This window comes from Terrapene carolina, unplaced genomic scaffold (genome assembly GCF_002925995.2).
Source record: "Terrapene carolina triunguis isolate 2854851 unplaced genomic scaffold, T_m_triunguis-2.0 Scaffold58, whole genome shotgun sequence".
Classification (NCBI taxonomy): domain Eukaryota; kingdom Metazoa; phylum Chordata; order Testudines; family Emydidae; genus Terrapene; species Terrapene triunguis.
In genome coordinates this window covers 96,869,001-96,882,486 of record NW_020664409.1, presented here as the reverse complement: position 1 = coordinate 96,882,486, position 13,486 = coordinate 96,869,001, and positions in this window count along the sequence as shown.

Sequence of the window (13,486 nt, the reverse complement as noted above, 5' to 3'; positions counted from 1 at the left end):
CATGCAATAGCTGTTAAAGAGGATTTCTTTTTGTTAGGTTACTGCAGGATTTGAGACTGCTAAGCACAGACCACAAGAAAAAAGCAAAGCAAAAATCTTCTTGGGTCTAATTTACCTCTCAGCTACCCAGGGTAGCTCTGTGGAAGAAGTCAGTGGAGCTATTCTGGATTTACAACAGAATATGACCCTCTGTGCAGTACAGCCAATGATTTTCCTGCATGGTGGAAAGTCAACCTAGTGCAAAGGGTTTCCAGATCTGGTAGTGCTGGCTGGAATAGTCTCTAGTTTTTGTATGTGGGGAGACATCACGTTCGACTGCGTCAAGCTTATTTGTTTCTAGGAGGCATGGAAACACGTTCTACAAACAGTGCAGACAGATTGAAACTTTCTTGGCTGGGAACTGCAGAGCGGGACTGTAACTGATTATGGTTTCCCTTGTGTTCTATGAGGTCCTGACTATCACTAATCCATCTCCTTAAATAAAACTGATTGCTACTCGCCAGTAAATAAAATTGATTTTAACATTTCAACTATCAGGCTCCTAGGTTACACTACCTAAATTAGGAACATGGCATAGGCTAAACAGACTGAATGGGGGAAGCACTTCTCCACAGGGGCGTAGGACACATATAGAATAAGCATCTGAAATGCGAACATACTGTGATCACAAATTGCCATCAAGCTCAGAGCTAAGTGGACTGGTCAGCTGAAGCATTGTTCAATTAGTTATTTCTGCACTTGACAGCTGGCTTTGGAAACTGGAGTGACGATGCAGGAAGAGAAAAAAAAGATAGGACTCCTACTAGTGTCTGCATAATTCTTCTCAACATTGCTGACTGGTTCTGACTGGCACTGAGAAGGCAAGTAAATGAGAAGGCAATTCAAATGAATTTCTTTTTCCAATTGCATCAAAAATATCTGCAGCACATACTACTATGAAATGCAGATTAATGGCTTAACTTTTCAGAAGTGTCTAGTGATTGTGGGTGCCCAGCTTGATACACCCCAGTAACCTGATTTTCAGAGTGCATGGCCTCGGTACTTTCTGAAAATCAAACCCAGGGTGGACCTCACCCATTCAGGAGAATGTATCCCCGTCTCATAGCACAGGAAGTGATGATCATGGCCAGTGATGAGCTCCCAAAATCCTAATAACCGGTTCCCTACTGGGTCCTCGGTGGCACTTTGGCGGCGGCGGCGGGGGTCTTTGCTCTGGGTTTTCGGCGGCACTTCGGCGGCGGGTCCTTCAGACCCGGAGTGAAAGACCTGTCGCCGAACTGCCACTGAAGACCTGGTAGGGAACCGCCTGGTGAGTACAAGCCCCACGTGCCTCTCCCCCCACCCACGTCCTGCCCCCGACTGCCCCACCCCCTACCCAACTCGCCCCGCTCCCTGTCCCCTGACTGCCCCGACCCCATCCACCGCCACCCCGACAGACCCCCGGAACTCCTACGTCTACCAACCTCCCCCCGTTCCCCGTCCCCTGACCGTCCCCCCAGAACCTCCACCGCCTCCAACCGCTCCCTGCCCCTTATCCAACCTCTCCTCCCAGCTCCAGCCCGGCCCCCTTACCATGCTGCTCAGGGCAGCGTGTGTCGATGCCGCACGGCCTGCTGGGGCTTGCAGCCCCACCCCCTTACCACGCCGCTCAAAGCGGCAGGAGGCACGCTGAGGCTCTGTGAGAGGGGGGAAGGTGTGGGAGGGGCTGGGGGAGCCTCCCCAGCTGGGAGCTCAGGCTTGCCGGACAAGACAGTCCCGCGGGCCACATAGTTTGCCCACCCCTTTACAACCGGTTCTAAACCGGCGTCTAAATTTAACAACTGGTTCCCGCGAACCGGTGTGAACCGGCTCCAGCTCACCACTGATCATGGCATGGGTAAAAAGGTCCATGACATGGGTAAAATTGAGATGGCAACCACTTGGGATAGTCCAATGACTGTCACAGTGGCCATTAAACCTTGAGTTATCTCAAAAGAATCATCAACGGAGTTGTTAGTCTCTGAATACTATCAGCCTTGTTGTCAACGAGGGAATGAGCTTTTCTGAATTTCACAGCCATCTTACTTCTAATATATTTACATTATTGTTATTTAAGTTGAGATCATTGGCTACTTACTCTTCACATACCGACAAGTATTACATTCTAGTTGCTGTCTGCTTAGAACAGGTAGCATGTGTTACAATACTTTATTTATTTTATATAGCATTTCTCAACTTCATGAGCTTCACAAACATTGCAAGATCTTTTTAGTCCTAATAAACCTATGTACTCAACAATGATGGGTTTAGTCTCCCGTGTTTGTTTTTTGCTTAGAAAAACAGAGACCATCCATGCCTCAAATACAATGTTCTCAAATAGCCCAAAGGCAAGTCTGCAATGTTCCCCTCAGCATGCGTTTAATCACTATTCTCATAGTGCTAAATTCTGCTTTGAATTACTCTGATCCAAGTCCAGAAGAAGTTTACTGTAGTCGGCTGCTTGGCTCTACGTTATTGATAAAGGGAAAGTGGCTCATTGTAAATCTAAAAGCGAGGTGATGCACGTTATTTCCGCTCCCACTGTTCCTTCTAGTGCTTCTATGCGACTTCCTCATCTTCCACTTTAAAGGTCACATGATAGAACTGGCTGAAGTTTTCTGTGCACTATGGAACACTGCCCCTTGGACACCTGCCACAAGAGGATCAGAGAGGAGATTTTGGGGTCAGGCCAGGATCCATGACTACTCAGCTTCAACAGCTAGCCCTCTCTTTCCCTACACATCCCACTTCTCCTCCCCATTCCACTGCTGCCTATGTTGGGTGATACAGCCACGGAAGCTTCAGGAGTCATCCCAGAACAATTGGAAGACGATGATTCCATTCCTCTCACCTTCTCCTTGCAGAACTCCCCTGTGCAAACACATTTACCAGCATGTGAGAGGATCAGGGCTTAAAAACATTAACAAATTATCTCCATCTAGAGTAGAACGCTATGCTTGTGAACAAATGGCTATATAAAGACAGGCAGCCTATCAGACCTTGGTAACCCAGCCCAATCAGCTATACAAATGAAAGAGCATCATTTTAATGTTAAAAGATAACATTTTAGAGAAATGTGGAAGTGTTATATTCTTGAGTTGGCATAACCACACAACTGCTAAATGACAGAATGAAGTGGAGCCATGTAGAAATTATAGTATATTGTCTCCATTGAGTACAAATTAAATTATTAATATGGTATTACAATATTGGCTGCATACATAAATGGTAATTTTTCAGCTTCTATTGAAGCATCAAGTGTAGGCTACTACTGGAGGCAAAATAATGGACTCGATGAGCCATTAATGTCTTCTAATATGGCAATTCTTTTCTTTATTTAGGAATTCATGAATGTGCAGAGTGAGACACAAAATGGTAATAATATAGCCAAGCATATTTTTTTGACAACTAAAGCAACATTAGTACCCCACTCAGCAGTCCGCATAGAAAAGATTTAATTTGGGCTGGAATGCCACATATAGTGATATAGTTAAGTTAACTGGCCTACATTTCCCCAAAAGTGGTAATTGATTTGGAGTGCCTTTGGTTTTGGAAAATCCAACTTGAGATGCATGAGAAGGTTTTGAACATGAGTGTTTCCACAGGGAGAATATTCTTCCTCTCACAGACCACTCTTTCAATAATGATCTTTTGGATATTGGATATTAGGAAACACTATTTTGGATATTAGGAAACACTAGTTCACTAGGACGGTGGTGAAGCACTGGAATGGGTTACCTAGGGAGGTGATGGAATCTCCATCCTTAGAGGTTTTTAAGGCCCGGCTTGACAAAGCCCTGGTTAGGATGATTCAGTTGGTGTTGGTCCTGCTTTGAGCAGGGGATTGGACTAGATGACCTCCTGAGGTCTCTTCCAACCCTAATATTCTATGATTCTATGATTTTGTCCTCAATTAATTGATGCAGTAGCCCTCTGGTGTCCTTTCCCCCAGCTCGGTTCCCAAAGATCGCTACAGTTTATAGATGTCCTGTAACAACTCAAGTAGGAAGTAAGGTGCCTAGAAGACTGTTGGTGGAAGTTTCATGAAGATCTGACCAACTGTATTATAACATTATTTTAAAATCTTGTGTAATGGTTCTGTGGCGTAGTGCCTGCTACGTCTCAGTCAGTGGATTTGTTTGATAGCTGACAGTCTGGTTAAGCTTAGCTTCTTTAATTGCTGACACGACTTCTTCCAATATTACGGTATGGCATGTTATTTTGTGGGCAAGCCTGATCTGGAACTGGGCAGTCCGTTTGTACAGGGTGAGATGTGAGAGCACTAGCAGTAAGTCCTCTGCCTGATTGGAGACCGGTGTCATTTCTTGAGGTAGTATTGGTGTTATGGATATTTTATTTCACACCAACTGCCTTGGGGCCATGTTCTTCCTGGTGAAAGCCAGTGAGGAGGAATTGGGCCCATAGTTGGTTGAGATGGCCAATGCCTCCCTTCTGGAGGGCAGATTGTCAGTTTTTATTAAGGAACCTGTGGTAAAAGACATGCGTGCAGCTAAATTTTGCAAAACATAGGTTGGTTGCATTGGCAAAGATAACAAAGTTTAAGGGCCAAATATTAGCAACCGGAGGGTAACTCCCCTTGAAAAGGGGAATTCTTTGGGCTGTGCAGCTGAATCTACAGCACTGGCTCTTGGCCCTCTTCTGGGTGTAGGGTGGTGATCCAGGGTTAGTTAGGGGTGTGACTAGTGTGCATTGTTCTCCAGCAATCCTGGGCTGGTAGAACAAACCCTAGAGGGCTGGTATTACTGGCACAAGTTAGGGCTGCCTTGAGCATCTGGCTTTGACCATGTGGAGAGCTGAACTCTTTTATATTTTGCTTTTTAGGCTAAGGAAATTAACTGAGCCTTTTTGCTGGTTCATTCAACCATATACAAAAGAGAAAAATATTTACATCAGGGGCCTGATCATGCAAACTCTGAGTCATGTGAGTAGCACTTACAGTAATTCCATTGACTTCAAAGACACTACTCACATGAATAAGGATTTGTAGGATCAGGCCTTATTTATGTAAGAGCCTGAAAAGTGAGAAATATAAGCCCTTGAGAACTTTTCTAATGTTCTCTTCCATTTTATTTATTTATTTTCAAAGTTTGTAAATCTATTTTTATACAGCTTTTTGTAAAGATTTTGCATCTGATCTGAATACATTTTTGTGTGGTCACTTGTAACATTTTGGCTTAGAGATGCCAAAAAAAAACCCCACTTAAAAAAATCTAATTTCATAAAAAAAAAGAGAAGTTTTAGTTATCACCTCACTTTAAAAAAAAAAAAGCCTGGGGGGGGGGAGGGGCTTAGAACACAGTCTTTGCTGAACTGCTTTTAAATTCAGAAAAAAAAAAGACGTACTTCCAGAAAGAGAATCCTAATCAACATACATAGAGCATTAGTTTACCAAGTTATTTTCATTATGTATGAGATGGAATAAATATTAATACGAATCCTGAACAAGAGACTGTAAATAGTTTTTAAAAATCATACTGGTACAAGCATGCATTGTGACAATGAACTCATTGTCACACCTTAAATAGCTTTTAAGATACCAGCTTAATCAGGAAATTCTAGCAGGCTTTCCCACAATGGAATATTTCAGGCACTATGCCAAACTTGCACCAGTGAAAGCAGTTTCAGAATTTTCCTAGCACACAGATGGTGGATCATTGCCAATACCACAGAGTTCCCTAAATTACCTGTACTGTAGTGAATATGTGGCAAACAGCCAAAGGACACAGTTTCATTCAGGTGAAGGCATGATAAAAGTTTATGACGATCTTTATAACACACAACTTAATTATTCTTACTTTTCACAGCAGTATTAACTCATTAATTTACAGTTTCTTCCTTTAAATCATACTAACCAGGGCAAGGAAAGATATTCCAGGTATCTCCAGAGAGGGGAAGTTATAGGCCTCATGTAATTTTCAGGTGGGTGAAAACTGGTTACATTTATAGGTGAGCAGAAAAATATCTTTTCCACCACCAAGGCAGGTTGTCTGAGAAAAGGACATGTATGGGAGACCATGAACCTTTGGAAATTTGAATGGTAACTTTCAGGATTTTCTTTATGGAGAGTTATTAGAACTTAAAATTATTAGTATTGCTTAGATTGTAAGTTACTCGGGGCAGGGAAGACACCTGTTTTGTTATGTGTTTGTACAGAGCCTATTGCAATGGGGCCCAGATCCCCAATTAAAACCGCTAGGCACTACTGCGATTCAAATAAAGACTATAGTAATAGTAGTATAGTAATATGGTAGCATCAAGAGACTCCTATTGAGATTGGGGCCCCATTGCTCTGGGTACTGTCTGCCCCAAAGAACTGACAGTCACTTTCACGCATTAATAAAGTTCCCACCTACAAGGTCAGGGCACTTTCCTGGGCTTCCCTTCACATTCCTTATCAAGTCTGTTTTCTTTGTACTCAGTTTCCAGAATCTCAATCTCTGACTACATATTTCTGCTCTCACTTTATCATACACATTCACACTTTGCTTTTCTCTGTCTCCTTCTTTCTTGCCGCTCCCTTTATCCCTTTCCCTCATTCTGGGTGTCATGCCTTCCCCCTATGCTTGGAACAACTTGTGCCTTCCTGTGTGCCAAGGGCCCGCCTTCTCTTGCTCCACATCCTTCCTTATAGCTCCAATCTTCGGCCAAGTATCCCTTTGTTGATTTTTTCCACTGGTGATCTCTCCTTGCCTTCTTCCATGGGTATTGCCTCTGACTGAGGTAAATGTTATTCTCCTTGTGCCAGGGATCTTTATCTTGCTAATTCTAGTGCTATGTTGCAAAAAGAGAATCATAATTATGGGAAAAAACCTGACTTAGGTTTATGCAGTTGTAAGAAGCATGGTCACAGGGTCAATATACCTCCATCAGGCCATTTAACCCACTGCCTCAGTTTCCCCTTCGTGAGCTCCCCAGTAACTGCACATAGGCTCTCAATTTGCCTCAAAAACAAACCTTTTCCAGACTCTCAGTTTCTTCTGAAACCAAGTCCTCCTGCCTGGCCTTTCCCTTCTTCTTCTGCTCCTTGTAGGTGTCTCTCACCTAGCCTTCCACTCGGCTGGTGCAGAGAGCCCCCTTTCCATGACCCCGCTCTCCCTCTCTCTTTAGACTTGCTCCCTTGTATAGGAAGCACCACCTGCAGGCTGCCATCATGTAATCCTTGGGCAAGTGCCCCACACTTGCCGAAGCCCTTGGAATAGGGTGCTGGAGTGTGCACACGTACCCCAGGGCAGGCACACTGTTACAGGCATCCAAGTCCCAAATGTCTGTGGGTATGTCTACACTACAACAAAAGGGCCACAGCTGGCCTGGGTCAGCAGACTCGGGCTCACAGGCTGTGGGGCTATACAATTGCAGAGTTGTCATTTGGGCACGAAGGGGGGAGGGTTTCAGACTCTGGGCTCCAGCCCGAATGTTTACACTGCTATTTTTAGCCTGGCAAGCCAAGCTCTGCAAGCCCGAGTCAGCTGACCCGAGCTCGGAGACTTGGTGCTACGGGTTTTTTATTGCAGTGTGGACATACCTTGTGTAAACTGGCCCCCAATGACTGTGTGACTGAAGAGGACCAAGCCCAGTGTGGACTGGGGGCAGAGGGGGCCTGACCTTGCTCCATGGATGGGGCCCCAGCGTGACATGGGGTGTGTTTTTAAGCTGTACTTGAATTCTGAGAAGTCAGATGTAACCCCTTTGGGGTTTAGAGAGCATGGCCCTTTAAATCTTTTTCCTAAGGGGGAGGGGGAGAGTAAGAAAAAAGGAGGGAAACTCCAGGGGGCAGCGCTGGAGCTCCAAGGAGAGGGGAAGGCAGCCTGCAGGCCCTGGAAAAGTGAAGCGGCAGAAAACCTGCCCGAGGCCTGGGACGGACAGGGCCGATCGGGGACACCCCAGGACAGGAGCCAGGAGGAGCACTGTGCCAGGGAGGAATTGCCGAGAAGGACAGGCCGGAGCTGGACCCAGTGTCACGGCTGCCCAGAGCTGCCTGGGGCTGTGAGTACTGGGGCTTGTGACTCTGCATTGGGGACAAGGAGGGAGGCTGTAGCTAGTTAAGTGGGGAGGTGGGCGCTCTGTGTGGCTTTGCAGAGAGCGGCAGAAGAGGGCACCGGAGGGGTTTGTTGGGGGAAAGTTCACTGGCGCCGAAGACGACCAGGAGCACCCAAGACTCAGCACTGGACTGGAACTTTGCTCAGGACTCCTGAACTCTGTGTGCAGACACATGGCTCGGTGTCTGCCCTTCCAGATTGCGCTACCACTGGGCCTGTAGGGCCTCGGCTTGGATGCAGCCCTGTCTTACTGCTCCCCCTATACTTCCCCTTGTTGTTTTTCTCCTCTCATCCCTCTGTAAATAAATATTTCCCTTGTTATATCCACTGTACTTTTCCTGTGGGTGGGTGTGTTCACTCGGGGGGGTTGGAACAGGTGCCCCTGGGGTGGAAGGGATTTCTCCTGCTGCATTCCTGCGCGCGCCTTCTCTTGGCCACAGCTGCCTGTAGAGCAGACTCCATCTTGGCCACGAGGGCGCTAAAGTTACACGGAGTTCTCCTGCCATTAAAAAAAGCTAAGTCTTCATTAATGTTCCTTCTGGAAATAGCAAACCAAACTGCAGGCTGACGGACAGTATCTAAACCTAGATGACAGCAACAAAGGAGGCTGGAGACAAAATATTTCCCATGCCAAGATATAACATGGACTGATCATCCACACTCTTTCTCCAGAGACAGTCAATGACCTAAACTGCTGACACTGGTCCAGCTAGCATTGCAATGTGCTGTAGTGAGAACCCTAAAGAGTACTCCACAGATACTGCATTGTACAGTGACGACACCATTAGGAGAACCCATAAGTATTTCAGCATATGTAATCTATAAGGAAACCTAGCCTGTCAAAGCAAAGCACATAAGGCTAATTTCATCCTGATGTATCACCATCGGTGTTACATCTGCTATCAATTTGGCCCATGCTATCTACTGAATATGGATTAAACATTGCAGCTTCAAATTGTTCACATAGGCATTCCTGTGGGATTCCTTCCTTCAGTGTAAAATAAATCTTTAACCTCAATTTCATGGTTCACTATTTCTGATGTAAATACTTTTTAGCAGTAAAAGTGAGGGGCACCAACTTGGTTTGGTACCTAAGTAACTTTGGCCCTAAAAGGGGACATCCCTCAAAATGAGCTACATTTGAGAGGTACATAGAGCGCAAGTCACAACAGACTTAAGGAGCAAACAACTTTAACTTTAAGCCAACATAAGTAATTATGCCTCAAAAAGTAACATCCCTACCACTCAATTGTAGGCAAAATAGATGCCAGTGTCCACAAATGGTTCTTGAAGAAACTTAACATGAAACTAGCATTACCTCTCATGGTGTTTCAAGGAATTATACTGAACAAATGGACTCTCTTATCTAAGGCCTGGTCTACACTAGAGGGAGGGATCGATCTAAGTTATGCAACTTCAGCTTCGTGAATAACGTAGCTGAAGTCGATATACTTAGATCTACTTACCGCGGTGTCTTCACTGTGGTAAGTCAACAGCTGACGCGTCCCCATCAACTCCGCCTATGCTTCTCGCTCCGGTGGAGTACCGGAGTTGACAGGAGAGCACTTGGCAGTCGATTTATCGCGTCTAGACTAGACGCGATAAATCGACCCCTGCTGGATCGATTGCTGCCCGTCAATTCAGCGTGTAATGTAGACTTGACCTAATTTAGACTGCAAATCAGGTGTGTGACTGCAGCACATGTAGACATACCCAAGCTAGCTTTGCTCTAGGTAGCTTGAGTAGTAGCAGTGGAGTTGTAGCAGCATGGGCTGTACTTGGGTATGTACTCAAGCAGCTAACCTGTGCTGCCATTGCCTCATTGCTATTATTAGATCAAAGCTAGTTTGGTTCCATCTACATGTGCTGCAGTCACACCTCTGATTGCAGCATAGGCATGCCCCAAGAGCGCAACACACACTCATCCAGTCACAGAGGCCCTGATATCAGGCCATTTTAGTTATTTCACATTTGCATACTGTATGATTTACAATTACGTTCTGGGGCTCTAAGCCATGAATCTTGCAGACACCGTCCCTCAAAAAAGTAACAGCTGCTTCGGGCAGGCAGTGTGGCCTAGTGCACAGAGTATGGTTTGGGACTCAGGAGACTTGTGTTCTTGACTTGGCTCTGCCATTGGCCTTCAGGGTAACCTTGGACAAATCACTTTGCCTCTCTAGCCCCATTATAAATAACAATACTGACCTTTGCTTTGAGAATTACCAATAGCAAGCGCTATGTAAGAGCAAGCTATTATTATTCAGAAAATGCACACGTTACTTTTTGATCAACTCTGTCAGTTAAATTCCATATTCAGTCCTATAAATATTAAGACAAAGAAATAATTCATTACCCACATTTGACACATTAAAATAGATTTTTGGGGGGAATAAATATTTGGCACTGCTCCTGATAAGGTCTGGGATACCACTGATCTAGAGTAAAGGAAACATTCCAGCTGAATTTTGATCAGCTTTTCCCAGGAACAGGAGCTGTCACACTGACCCGAAGAAGACATTACTGTATAGACATATACTGTGTAAGCTCAAAAGCTTCTCTCTCTCACCAACAGAAATTGATGCACAGTGGCTCTATACCGCCCTCTCCCTAATGTAAGGGGTGTGGCTATGATAAAGTGGGTGTGGTCAGGGCACTGTTGACAGCCATGTGCAACTTAGCCATGTGCAGTCCTGAGCCTGCTGGCCTTAGGACTGGTGGGAGGGGAGGTGGAAAGGAGCGTAACGCTTAATTCTAGAGGCGCTTCAAATCAATTTCTGAAAAACTTTTTCTTTATCTTTGTAACATTATTACAAAGTCTGAATCCCTTGCTGACTTAGTAAAGTCAGCTGAAGCTGAAATTCAGCTTGGCTTAGTTTTTTAGGACACAGTTTGCACAGCAATCGTTTGAATTCTGCTTTTCAGTTCCAGCATGACAACTGACAATTAGACCTACTCACTGAAGGATAACATGTTATAGACATTACTGTATTTAAAGCACTTCAGAAATACACCATGTTTCCTGCTCCTGTTAAATGGACTAAACTAATAGCTTCATTATTCAATTCTGAGCAGTGACAACTTCTGTCTGCATTGATTAACACAAAGACAGGGGAATTAAAATTTAAAAGTCTAAAAAAGTAATCTAAATCTGTGCCTCCTATTTTAGGTTGGTATTTTTGGAGGACCTAAGGCAGGTAGGCCCCCAAATACCAGGAATCTTAACTCTTTTCTGGAGAGCACAGTAGTAAGCTTTTCCTTTGTCTCTACAGGACAGTGTAAGATTTCATTGTCTCCTCAAAATTGAATCAAGCCTCTTCAGTTGAACAGCTTGCTTGGGAAATGCAGTCTCCTCCATCCCAAGAAAAATATGGATCTAAGACTCAAAGGGCTACATTGCTCCCCTCTGCAGAAATGACCACCACAGAGGATCTGAAGAATATTCTTGGGATCATTACATTGGTGGGGAGGATAATTGCCACCCAAAGGAATGGCCAGTGGTTTTGCCCCCTACAACCTTCTGCTACTGGTTATGTGTTCTGCCTTATGGAAATCAGGACCAGAAAGCCCTGTTAGGTCAACTTGTCCATCCCAATTTCCTACAGCATCTGAGAAACAAGCAGAAATTGCTGTCAAGTCAGAAGCTGGCAGTAGTGACATCAAAATGCATTAAGAAAAGTGTACTTTTGTCTTTTGTATGAGCATTTTTTGACCCTAAAAATGCCATCATACAAGATACTTGGTTTTTGACTTTGGAAATATCTTAATTTAAAAGGCACTATTAATGCTAATGGGAAAAAAACTGAGCAGCACTTACAGATAGAGGACAGAGACACCCAGAACCAAGTAATTAGTAAAGGGCTAGAGAAGTCTGCAAACATACATAAGACAACTACATTGTTTTTCATGCACCCAGTTTCATCAAAATGAAACATTCCACTTTTAATTGGCCAATAAGAGGTTTTAACAGGTTCCCAGAACAAGATCTAATCCTTGTCTTTGTTCGCCATTGGGACAAGGGAAATCAAATGTTTAGCAACTGCTTTAAGCACATCATGATGTATATGGGAAATAAACCATTTATTTTTATGACTTAGGGATCACCACTTAACTCACAAGTAGTGAAGCGCAGAGAAACCATAAGCCAATCACACAAGTCATAGCCCTATAGCGTGAAAATAAATTGGTTATTCCAACCCGCTCATGTTGTGTGTTAGATTTATACCATGCCCTGCTGCTTTGTACTTATTATAATGTTTTCAGTATTTTCAGTTGCCTTTGTTGGGTACCTGCAATAGTTTCGGATCTAACTCCTAGCACATTGACAAGAGATCTTTACAGTGTCAGTTGTAACCCTACTGCCAGGTGTTGATGGGAGCAAAAAGGGCTGGGTTCAGTTTTCTGCGGGTTTCCTTAAAGACTTAACTAACATTGGCTCGAGCCCTTACCCAAAAACCTGGGAAACTGTACAACCACCCGGGGGGCCTTTGACGTGCAATGCTTCCCTACTCACATGCACTGAGTCCAGGGGTTTAAAACAAAAGTGGGTGGGGAGGGGAGGAGAGAACAGAATTAATTTGGGAAAACCAGCAATTAATAAATCAAACACATTCTATGAGGTAAAATTCCCACCACCGTAGGGCTCCTTAGCCATAATATCTCCCAACCTCTGTTCTGGTAATTGCAAGGGGGTGACACAGTGTAGCCACTGTCCTCCTCCCTAGTTCCCCACTCACAGTTGTCCTGGGCTGGAGAAATCCAAGGATGATGGCAGGCCAGGGCTGCCTGGGCTCCTCTGGGGGCCCTACCACCTGACCAAGCTAGGGAGATTTCAGCTTTAATGGCTGGGTATGGAGTCCCTTAGGTAGGCTGCTGCGCTCTCTGTGGCTTCAGCCCAAGCAGCCTCAGCTCTGCTCCACTCCAGCCACTGCTGCTCTGTGCCATCCATCTCTTCAAAGCCACCCTCAGCTGTTCTGCAGCAGCCTCAGCTCAGCACTTGAGAGTAGAACTCTTTTCAGAGTCCTCAGGACCAGAGAGGCACTCCCAGCAGAAGGGAGGAGTGCAAATACCGTTGCACCACAGTGTGGCAAACCTTGTGTGATCCATGGCTGCGGCCCAGGAGGGAGGATACAACGGTATCCTTTGCAATCCCAATTCCTAAAGTTAATCTGGCACATGCCGGTCCCTTGATGCAGGTTAGAGAAGCTTACAGATGCTCATGGATGCAAGAAGCTGTTACAACAGCTGGGATCTCGGGATACAAGGGAGCCTTGGCCAAGTTTATCCATCAGCAGTCAGGAACGGATTGCGCAGAAGATGCTATGGCAGCTTTATGCCTGTTGGGTGACCCCCTCACCCTCAACCACTAGGGAGATCCTCTGGGGACTGGATGTGCCATTTTTAGGGATGCTTTG